This window comes from Echinops telfairi, unplaced genomic scaffold, assembly GCF_000313985.2.
Source record: "Echinops telfairi isolate 266 unplaced genomic scaffold, ASM31398v2 ScPeMD7_18;HRSCAF=68, whole genome shotgun sequence".
Taxonomy (NCBI): domain Eukaryota; kingdom Metazoa; phylum Chordata; class Mammalia; order Afrosoricida; family Tenrecidae; genus Echinops; species Echinops telfairi.
Window position 1 is genome coordinate 97,722,708 of NW_022103915.1, and position 9,738 is coordinate 97,732,445.

The following is a 9,738-nucleotide window of genomic DNA, read 5'->3' on the forward strand; positions in this document are numbered from 1 at the left end:
GCACAAAAACAAGACAGAGCAAAACCAAGCAACAATGTACAACAAAACAGCAACAACATCAAGCCACTGACAAAGAACAAATTAAAACATACCAAGAAAGAAAAGCTTGTAGTTAGTTCAAGGATCGTTGGCCTTTAAGAGTGTTTTCCAGTCCAGTCTGTTGGGGCACCACGCCCTGTCCCCGAAGTCCACTCTCATCATTCCCTGGGATCTTGCTGCTCCCCTCCCCTGCTGTTCCACTGCACTCCCCCAGTGCTTTGCCTCAGTGTGGCGGGTGCAAGGGCTGTCTCAAGGGCTATATATCTACTGTGACCCTGATCAGAACTTTTGGCAGTTGTAACCAGGAATCACCTAGTTCAGTGGTTCTCAACCTTCCTAATGCTCCGACCCTTTCATACAGTTCCTCATGTTGTGGTGACCCCCGCCCCCGCCCAACCATAAAATTATTTTCATTGCTACTTCATAGCTGTAATTTTGCAACTGTTAGGAATCAGGTAACCCCTGTGAAAGAGTCGTTCGACCCCCAAAGGGGTCTTGACCTACAGGTTGATAACAGCTGATCTAGTTCTTTTGATCTTAAGGCAGAGAACACCACGGACACTTTTTGATCCATATATTCTCTCTCCCACCTCTGCATTCCCAAGAAAATGCCCCCATTCTCCTCTGCCCCAAGCGGCCACTCTTGGTGGTATACTTATCTTACGGTTCCCCACAAGCTTATTCAGTAAGCTCCTTCCCTTCCCCTGCCCTATCCTCAGCTCTCCCGGCCTGCCCATGCTTCCTGGGAACAGTCAGCCAATTCATTTCCCTGCTGCCTCATCTCTCAGCCCCTACTGACCCAGTCTGAGAGGACTTCCTGGTGGCCAACTGAAAACAGTACTCCTGCCAGGAATGCACCTGCTTGTCCAGTGTCCTCATCCAGGACTTCCAGCCCCCCAGCCCGGCCACATACCCAGTCTCAGCCCACTTGAATGGTCCAGCCCTCCATCCACCAATCCCCTGCTCAGCTACGGACAGCCAGCATTGACTGGACCTCAGGAGTCCTGAGGATTCACACAAGTTATCAAGACAAAGAGCTTACAAATTAGTTGGGGAGACTTTCCATTTCAACGCCATCCATCAATTCTAAGGCTATCCATGCTGCGACCTAGCATGCGTATCACCCACCCAAACACCTAGCTCATTTGGCTGGATGTGTGTGGCTAGGACTCTAGTTACCTAGGAGAGCTGCCATCTGCTCCCCATTAGGAGGTTGCGCCCAGGGCCTGAGTAGGCTAGGTTCAATCACCATCACTTCCAGGGCAGCCCCTGACTCTCTGCCCCCTCTCTCCAGATGCACCTCCCCGATGCACCCTCCCCGACACCTGCCCCCCACCCCCCAAAGCTAGAGAAGGGGTGGGGACAGGAAATGAGACCTAGCACCCATACCACCCACTCAAACACCAGCTCTCTGGTCTGCTACTGTGGCCTCAGCACCTGGTGCTGAGTTGATTTCAACTTACAGACTAGAGCTCCCCCCAAAGGATTTTCCAGGCTGTAATCTTCACAAGGACCCATCACCAGGTCTTTCTTCCCGGGTGGAGCTGAACCAACAACTCTCACTTGCTTAATGGAGGTGTCCAATAAATACTTGGAGTGAATGCCTTCCCTGGGGCACTGCAGGAAAGGACCACCTTTAGTCTTGCTCCTGCCTCCAACGTCTCGAAATGAAATCTGATTGAACAAAAACACCAGGGCCAAGCGAAGGGGAAGGGTTGTGGCGGGCAAGGGAAAACCCAGGCCTTTTCCATGAACTAAATCCCCACTCAGGGCAGCCCCACGTGCACAGAGTAAATAGACTTTTTAAGCCGGTGACCTTTTGAAAGCATGAAGCTAAAAGAGCAGGGTTCGGGGGCCACGGCCCCAAGCGCCTTGTGAATTCCAGGAGCCAGAACTAACTTTGCTGTCTCCAGATTTGAGTCTGCCCTGTCAAGCCCATACGAAATAAGGCTATTCAAAAACCCAAACCCATTGCCATCAGTCTGATGCTGATTCACAGGGATCCAACAAAGAGTTCCTGAGACGGTCAAGCTTTCCTGGACAGTGGTTGGTGGGTTCGAACAAACAACCTTGTGGTTAGTCATCCAACACTCACCCCACAGCACCTTTGTCCAACTTATAACTGTTGCAATTCCGGTCACTGAAGGAATCAAGTCAATGAATTTTTTTTAAGTCGATGAATTGTATAGTAACAATATGCACAATTCACCAAACCCACCCAGGTTTGGTAACTCAAAGGCTGGTGTGATGGGCCAAGGTCATTCTTAAGAGCACAGCAACAGAGGCCAGGAAAAGTGGGTCTGGTGCCCAGTTCAGGAAAGCTGGTGCTGTGGCCACCTGACAGAGGTATCAGACTGGAGAGGGACCTGGATGTAGGCACGGGGCTGCTTTTAAAATGACTCAGTCAGTCATTCATTTCTGGTCACTTGGTCACTGTGACTGAGAACCTACCTATACTCCGCAAGGCCCCGAGGCAACATTGGACCCCAAACACAGGCGAGGTTCTCACGCTCGCCCAGTGGGGACACTGGCCTCGGCCAAGAAGCAGCCAGCTTTGGATGGAGGGAGGGGATACCCCTTGGAGGCCTGTGGCCCAGCCCAGGAGGCCTGCTACCTGAGGCGGCTCCGTGGTCAGTTCCAGATTCCGATCTTTATCCGCGTGGGGAGCAGGCCTCACGAGCAGATTCGAAGCAGGGGAGTGATCTGGAAAGAGCCCTCCAGCTATTGCGTGGAGAATGGGCTGGAGCCGGGTGGGGCTGAGAGGATACAGGGGAACCCAGAAGGCGGGGAACCCAGGAGGCGTGGCAAAGCAGCTGGGTTGGGGCGGAGGAGGAGGAGGAGGAGGAGGAGGAGGAGGGACAGACGGATTAGATCTGGGCGTGGCTGGGGAGGGAAAGGGAGGTGCCAGGGATGACTCGCAGGTTGCTGGGCTTTGAAACTAGGTGGGAGGTTGTGTCTTTTCTCTGGGGGGCGGTGGGGGGGCCACACTCGGAGCGGGCTGGGTCAGCCTGTGGCTGGGATCTGCTTGATCCGAAGGTCCTCAAAGACCACATTGTTATTTGGGTGTCAGAGGGAGAGCAGAGGGCAGGGAAAGAGCACTTTTGAGGGTGCTTTGCTAAAGGAATAGTCTTCCTCACGAAGAAGCCATGGCCATCCCCTGGCAACCCTTGGTCCTCACCCCCACCCCTCACCCCCACCATGCCCCGATCCAATAGGGAGATAAACGTGCTCACAGTCACCTCATGTAGAAAATCCGAATTTGTTACTAAAAGACATTCGGAAAAGATAACAGGGTGTTATTTGGGAAAGCAGAGGACCAAATAAAAGAGACAAGGCTGGGATTCATCTGAATCCTGGCCCTGCACCTCATTAGCTGTGTGCCCGCAGGTAAGTTAGCTAACCTCTCTGAGCCTCCGCTTCCTCATCAATACAATGTGGATCATTTCAGAGCCCTGATGTTGTAGTGGTTATGCATCGGGCTGCTAACTGCAAGGTCAACAGGTCACAACCACAATTACTCTAAAGAGGGGGGGGAGGGGCGGGGGGGGGGATGAGGCTTGCTACCCCAGTAAAGAATTGTAGTCTCAGAAACCTACTGGGGCAGTTCCACCCTGTCCTACAGGGTTGTTTGAGTCAGAATTGACTCCGTGGCAGTTTTTTCCCCCCTGTGGCATCGTGATTTAAGTGTTGGGCTACTACCACAAGACCAGCAGTTCAAAACCACCACCAGCAACTTGGGAGAGTTTTCCACCCCTTGGAGACTCACAGGGACAGTTCTACCCTGTCCTATAGCGTTGCTAGGAGTCCAAGTTGACTTGAGGGTAGTGAGAGATTTCATAAGATGGGGCGAAGATTACAAGAGGGTGTGTAAACATTGAGCTCATGGAATCTCTCCAAAACTTTTACCTGTTACTACAAGGCTAGACCCTCACCAAGGAAAAACAATGTTGATTTCACCCCCATTTCCTTCTCATGAAAAGAAAGATGAGTTCTCACCCATACAACCAAGCGTGACTTTCACAAATTCTCTTGTATGGTTTGTGTTTAATAGAGTAATACAAATTAGGGCCTTCTTGTTGCTTGTTTTGGTCAGACTACATTCTGGGGTCTTAGGACCACCTGCCCAGATCTTTACTGTCAGTCTAGCCTTGCATGGGTCTTTTTTGTTGTTGTTGTTAGAACCTTCCATTCAGAGGGGCTCTCTCCTCTGCTGGGCAGAGTGGAAACTTGCCAAGGTCAGAAGGCATGCTATCTGCATGACCTTCAGGGTCCTCTTTGGGCTTGAACAGCTGGGTGAGTGATGTGGGTCAGCGCAGTACTTGTAGCTCAGACTGTAATTTAGGGACCTCCCCAACAGGGTTTCTGCCTGGAGAGGTTGGTTCTGACTGGGGATTGAAGGAGGTTCAAGTGGCAATTAGGCCCTGGGTGACTCTCTTCCTCTGTCCTTGGTTTGGAAGACTAAAGAGGCCGGAGATCATGGTGGGAAGTCTGTAGGAGATGTGGCCCTCTCTTTGCACGGGTGTGGAGGGAGGATGAGATGAGAGACCCCACTGAGAATCTTTCCAATTGATGGGACGATGGCTAGGGCCAGGGACCGACAGCTCTGGCGCTGCAGCCCTGGTGAGCCTGGAGCGCTGTTGTGGGTGCAGGGTGCGGGGATCATGGAAGAGAGGCCAGCTTCTCCTTATCTCCCACAGATAAACCTAAGGGAGGCCTCCAGGCTGACTCAGGCCAGAGGGAGCCACACTGCCGCTCAGAACAGCCAGGGCTCCAGGCTGGGGACCAGGGTGCAGATAGGGACGGCGGGACCAATGCCAATACAGAGACAGGTGGGTTGCAAGTCTAGCTACATGAAGTAGATTCATACATGCTAATGCTTTTGGAAGGAGCCCTGGTGACGAAGTCGGTGACGTGTTGGGCTGCTCACTCTGAGATCAGCAGTTCGAAACCACAAGCTCTCTGAGGAAGAAAGGTGAGGTTTTCTACTCCCGTAAAGGGTTACTGTCTTGGCCACTCACAAGGGTAGTTCTGCCCTGTCCTATAGGGTGGCTATGAGCCAGCATCGATGGGGCAGCAGTGAATGCTTTGTGAGGAGTCCCTGGGTGGTGCCAACAGTTAAGCAACATGACCACTAACCAAAAGTTCTGAGCCTACCCAGAGGTGACTCGGAAGATAGTCCTGGTACCGTGGCTCCGAAAGGTGCCAGCCTTGAGAAGCTCGATGCTGTAGTTCTCCTTGGCAGCACCTGGGGTGGCACTGAGTCAGCACTGACCTGATGGCCCTGAGCAAGGGCAATGCCTTGGGAGCATTTGCTGTGGGCATCGGGTGCTGTTCTGAGAACGTGGTATGTTGCAAGAAACCTCAGAGCTGGGGCTTCTATTCAGAAAATCTGGCTCTCGTGTTTACCTCCTTAACACTACACGATGAGAAGCAGGGGTCCTGGTGGTCATGTGTTGGGCTGCTAACCACAAGGACAGCGGCTCCGAAGGAGAAAGATGAAGCTTTCTGCTCTCATAAAGATTTAGTCTCGGAAATCCACAGGGGCAGCAGCCCTACCCTCCTCTATATAGTGTCACTATGAGTCAGAATCAACTCGACTGCAGTGACTCGATGTAAGATGTAGAAAGAGTAGTTTTTAGACCTACAAACCCTCTGCTTGCCCTTTATGTTAAATGTAGTACTGGGGCGGGGCAGAGGAAAAAGAGTAAAGATTTGGAAGGCCTGCATAGCCTGACCCTGCTGGTTTCTGGCTGTGTGACCTTGGGCACTTACACTCCATGGGTCTCAACGTCCTCATTTGTTTATAACATTGAGAACAATTCTTACCTCACAGTAGTGTTATCAAAGGAGCTCTGGTGGTATAGGGGGTTATGTATTGGATTGCTAACTTCAAGGTCAACAGTTTGCAACCACCAGCAGCTTTGCTGGAGAAATATGAGACTTTCTACTCCTGTAAAAGTTACAGTATCAGAAACTCACAAGGGCAGTTCTACCCAAGGGCAGTTCAACGAGTCAGCAACCACTCGAAGGCATTGAGTTTTTGTTTTGTTTTTTTCTTGTTGGTATGTTGTCAAGGATTAAAGAAGAATGTGTATGCTGAGTGTAAGACCCCTGGCTTTGGAGGGTCTCAAGACACTCTCCTTTCTAGACCTGACTTTCTTCATGATCTCCGGGGTCTGCAGGGCTGGGTTCAGGAGACTGTCCCTCTCCCAGCAGCTACACCTCTGCCAGCCCAGAGTCTCAGAAGGTCCTCAGGAGACTGCTGCGACCCCGTGATGTACCCCAGACTGACGCTCAGCAGACTGGCATGCTGGCACCAGTGAGGGAGGCGGAGTCCAAGGATACAAGCCTCACCTAGATCAAAACACATTTCATGCTTCTTGGGACCGTCTTTCCTCTCCGCTAATTTATTGATTCATTTGCTACTTAATAATTACTTACTATTGAGTTCACTGCACATTATTAATAGACTCAACTCACAGCCATCGAGTCAATTCCAACTCACAGTGACCCTGTAGGACAGAGCAGTGCTGTCTGTGGTTTCCAAGACTGTAAATCTTCTTTCTTTTTATAATTTAGGATTGAATAACACCTTAATGACAAGCTGCATATTACTTGTATGTTCACAAATCTTCATTCAAAACTCACCAAGTAGGTTTCAGATGTTGCCTCGGGGGGACATTTGATGATGAGCCCGTGAGGCTGTAATTCTTTATAGGAGCAGAAACGTTCGTCTTTCTCCTGCAGAGTAGCTAGTGGGTTTGAACTGCTAATCTTGTGGTGACTAGCAGCCCCAGACATAACCAGTTGGCTCTCAGGGCTCCTTGATGTTGTTAATAATAGTAAAAAAAAGACTCACTGCCATCAAGTCCATGCCACCCTCTCGGTCAGGGTAGAACTGCCCCCGTGGGTTTCCGAGACTATTACTGTTGGTGATAATACAAAACCCCTTCTTTCTTCCAAGGAACTGCGAGGGGTTTCCAACTGCTGACCTTGGAGATTGCAGCCCAGCTGGAAAACTGCTACCCCACCGGGGATCCTTCGACGTAATTAAAGGGGCACCCGCAGGCATGAGGACAGGTTCTCAGTAGTCATGAACCCCATTAGAGGAGCCCACAGACTCCTGCCCATGTTGAATTTCCCTGCGTATGTCTAGCTTGAGCCCCTTGCTCATGATGTGTGCTTGGTAGACATCTATTCCTGGGGGCAGTGATGAAGGTAACAATTTCGAGATGGGCCATGAGAAGGCAAAATGACTCAACAAGAAGGTGGGAGTCATCTAGACCGGCACTCCAAAGGCCTGGGTCATTATAATCCTTCAGTGTTTCATATAACCTCCTCTCTGGGGGATGGACAAGAGAAAGTGGGTGAAGGGAGACATCGGACAGTTTAAGATATGACAAAATAATAATTTATAAATTATTATTTATAATATTTGTAAATATTATAATCAAGGGTTCATGAGGGAGGGGGGAGCAGGGAAGGAGGGGGAAAATGAGGAGCTGACACCAAGGGCTCAAATAGAAGGCAAATGTTTTGAAACTGATGAGGGCAACAAATGTACAAATGTGCTTGACACACAAATGTATGTATGTATGTATGTCTTGTGATAAGAGTTGTATGAGCCCCCAATAAAATGATTAAAACAAAAAACCCTTCAGTGTCTCTGCGGTCACTATACGGGGCACGGTTTCCAGAAAATGAAACAAAACTCATCGCCAGCAAGTCAATTCCAACTCACAGCTACCCAATAGGGCAGGGTCCAATGAACCTTGTTGGGGTTCAAGACTATGTATATTGAAGGAAGCTGAAAGTGTCCTTTCTCTCGTGGAGGGGCTGATGGGTTCACTGCTGACTGCGGTCAGCAGCCCAACACGGAACCACTATGCCACCAGAGTTTCTGGGGGTCAGACAGGGTTCCTAAATGTCTGAAGTGGACAAGGTGGGGACTCTAGTAAGCTAGGATGTGTCTGCACCAGAAAGATGTCATTTGTGACTTGGTCAGCCAATGGACATGTAAGCCAAGGGTAGGCAAATTTTCTTATATCTTTCAAGAGAAACTGGAAATCTGGATCTTTCTTTTAAATCTCCAAAGTATTCAGTATTGCCTTTTAATTTTAATCCTCTTCCCTCCCCCTCCCACGCCCCAAGTCCTGCCAGAGTCAGAGAGAACCTGTCTGACTGATGAATTCTGCTCCAGAGGCGGACAGAGTGGGACCTCCAGGGGCTTGGTGGAAAAGGCAAGGCAGTGCGAACAGAGGGATCCAGGCTGTGCGGGTTAGAGGGACTTCTGGACGTCCTTCCTCAGGTCACACAGGAAGCCAGAAAGAGGAAGTGAGAGTCTACCTTTACAGGGACGCAGGCAAAGCAGGAAGGTGGGATAGAAGCCTCTGGGGCTTCAGGGAGCAGGCAGAGCTGAGCTTCCAGAGAATTTTCCAGAAAGCGTGATCCTCTGAGTATGAGGCTTCTAGAGGGGTGTGGGTGTGTTCACTCTTTGGTCTAAGGAGCTGGAGCTTCGAATAAAAATGAGTGTGACTTGTGCCAGAGATATGTCATGGGCATTAAATACCAAATTTCGTGGCAAAGGCTCATTGGAGTGGGGAAAGGGAAACTGGACTTGGGGGTCAGAGCCCTGGGCTGAGGTTTAGATCTCTTTTGTGTGATGTGTCCTTGGCTTATTTTCACGGATTTGCAGGTGCCATCCTTGCACAAGGTTCACGCTAGTCTTCTCTACATTGTTCCAGGTTTACCAACTGAGCACTAAGCCTCAGCGTCCTCATAAGGGGAGGGGCATAAAATGATCTCCCGAAGGTCAAATAAATGCTCAACCTGCAGCTGGAGCCCAGGGTCCCGGTGAGGACCTTAGGATGCTTGCCTGTCTCGCTGATTTTTATCAGCAAGAGCCATTGCTCAGGAGTTCCCGGTCGGATTCCCAGTTTGGGTGGGGAAGGAAGCGCCCAGAGGGGGAAGCCAGTCCACGTGTGGCCGAAGTCTTTCTAGTTGCAGTTCCAGGAAGTAGCATCGATGCTAAGGGAGCAGGACTGCCCCTCTCAGGCGGGGCAGGGGAGGAGGTGGACACATTGGCTGTTCAACATCCCCTCTCTTGGGAAACATCTCCCCCTAGCATGGACTCTTCACCCCATCCTCACGAGGAGGGAGGGAAGACAGGGACAGCGGTTAGCCGCCTCTGGGACACCGAGTGCTGGGCGAAAACCACCGCTCATGCCGCCCTAGCCCACCCTCTCTGTTCCAGGGGGCTCCCTGAGCGCCAAACCCGCGCAGGACCTCCATTCTCCTCCACTCCTCTAACGGGAAGGATTTCCCAAGCCTGGGTGGCCCCAGACACCTCTCCAGCTTCAACCCCCCCACCCCGGGCCGTACCCGACTATTTCTCAGCTCGTTGCTAAAGCCGGTCCCCCAGTGCAGTGTATCCTCACCTGGTCCCCAGCCCCGGGACGCGCGCGCGCGGGGGCACGGGGAAATGCCCTCACCTCCCGAGGGCCACCCCAGCTCCACCTCTGGGGGCCCGAGCTCAGCCCCCCCCGCCCCACGGTTCCTCAGCAGCCATGACACAATGCCACGAAGTTATCACACTCTTTTCCTGTCTGCCGGCCCCTCCACCGCCCCGGCGCGCCCGCCCCGACTGGAAGCTTCTTGAGAGCAGGCAAGCCGTCTCGTGGGCCACTCGCCGGAGGGCTC